Below are 2,421 nucleotides of genomic sequence, written 5' to 3' on the forward strand. Positions count from 1 at the left end.
GTACACATAATGACTGGTATACATACAGAGATTTTAAGTATTGCTGACTCATTATAGACCTCACATATGATGTCAATCACTCTGCTTACTTCCATGTACATGATTTCTGCTTTCTAGAAATGCCCCTTAGGAATGAAACAGATACCTTTACTCTTTCTACATTTGCCATCCCTGTGAAAGGACATTTAGACATACAATGGACATTGTCGCTGTCAGTAATTTGGACTTTAATCACTAGTGCATGACCAACACATTTTGGTGCCTTTAATGCCTTAAATCAAGCATCTTTGAACATTTGAGCATACTGATAAAACTCCCTGGCTCTTGTTGGGTATACAAATTTTGGATACCCAGGTCACCAAAAGCAAAAGGATCCTGGGAGCCTTCCAGAAGCTCCCACCTCTTTTGCGCAGGAGACCTGTACTCTGAAAGCTTTCTTCAAAGAGCTAGCTGTTTCATTTCATTCTCTCTCTCTCTCTCTCTCTCTCTCTCCCATTTGTTTGTTTGTTTGTTTGTTTGTTTGTTTTTCAAGATAGGATTTCTCTGTATATCTATTCCTGTCCTGGATGTCTATGTCTGTGTTTCTCTTTCTTTACCAAGTCTAATTTGACTCTACTTCAACTAGTGTCACAAGGAAGTAGCCAGGTGATTTTCCCCAAGGCAAGCAGAACCTGTTTTTCCACTTTGTTGTCTCTCTTTTCATTTGGGAGATTCTTTGTCTCCTCTATCTCACATACAGGCACCTCAGTTAAGAACCTTACTTAAAGAAGTTAATACTAAGGCATCATCAAAACAAGCTGATAAACATTCTTCATTGGTCACAGCATGCATGCACAATTCCTGTGGGGCCTTCTTGTCCTAGGCCCTATCTTCATCCAAAAAATTAGCAGCCCCAACTCCTGCTAAAATCAGAAAGCTGGAATCTACCAGCCCCAGACACATTTCCAAACCTGTCTGGCCAGTCTAATTAAAATGTCTGCTTTCATCTTAAGAACATTCTGGCTTTACAGTGACTTTAGATACAAAGAATAGGCATGTTGCTTGCTGATGATATAAATTTAAGAGTTTTTAAGAAAACTTTAATTACCCAAATTTCTTAAATAGGAAAGCTTCAATGGATCTGGGAGACAGGAGAAGGTGGGTGGGAGCTGGAAGAAGGGGAAATAAGGGGAGACATCGGTCTGGATGTACTATATGAAAAGAATAAAGAAAAAGAAAAAAGAAAGAAGAAAGTTTCAAAATTGACCTTCAAGTACCTGAAAGCCCTCAACTGGTTAACAAACAAGTCAATGCAGCAGGTATTTGAAGGTCAGTTTTTTAATGCATTACATCTTAAGTTTTCTTGATTTTTTTTTTAGGCTCTGTCACAACAGCTAAAAGTAAGTAGATAGATAGATAGATAGATAGATAGATAGATAGATAGATAGATAGATAGATGAAAGTCCTTATCTTAAGACACACTCTAGGTCTTCTTCTTCCACTAACAGAAAAAAAAAACAAAACCCTTTATCATTTACAAATGTATTAATCTTCTTTTTTTTGTTTTTGTTTTGTTTTTTTTATGTATTAATCTTCTATGAGAAGCTATAAAAGGACGGATAATAAAGAGATTACTACCTCCTTATTTCTTTAGTAGACTTATGAAAATACAAATTCTGATTATGCCTCTAGATGTTTCAAATGTAATACTCAGGCTTTCTCTTTCCTTAGAACACACGGGCTTGCTGCTATGATAGATAAACCCACAAACAGCTTTTAATGGAAAACTCAACTCAAAACTACCCTGCTATTGTCACTGACTTAAAAATTGCATTTACTACTCCTTTTTCCACTAATGACAATTTAAAAGTTTTTCTTTTTCCGTTACTACTCTCAGTAATAAAGCACCAATGTCTATTGGTTTTAAGAAAATAACTAGTAAATAAAAATGTTAAATGTGTAATGAGCATAGTGAAAGGACTCCTTTTAGACATGTGAAAATAAGTTAGCCATAATCCCACTAAACGCTTCATCTGATAACCANACCCCAGTGATATCACTCACTTAAAATAACCACAGTACTGGAACCCCATGACACCCATTGGACAGTATATAAGCAAGGTAAAAGCGATAGTCTGTTCTGCATATCTAGAGAGATAGCACCTTAATCTCCCTGTGGCTGTCAAGTCTCCCACAGGATCCTGACTGTTTAGTTTCAAACCCTGGGACAAGGGACTGGGGTGCATATTTCACAAAAGCACACCTGGTCTCCAGGTTCTCTCAGCATCCCTCAGTCCCCACCTGCCCATTACCCTGAACTCTCCAGACCAGAGGTTGGGCTGCCCTTACCCCAGAGGCTCCTCCTTTATAATCAGACATTTTACTCTCTCTCTCTCTCTCTCTCTCTCTCTCTCTCTCTCTCTCTCTCTCTCTCTCTCTCTC

The sequence above is a fragment of the Mus pahari genome, chromosome X, assembly GCF_900095145.1.
Source record: "Mus pahari chromosome X, PAHARI_EIJ_v1.1, whole genome shotgun sequence".
NCBI classification, from domain to species: domain Eukaryota; kingdom Metazoa; phylum Chordata; class Mammalia; order Rodentia; family Muridae; genus Mus; species Mus pahari.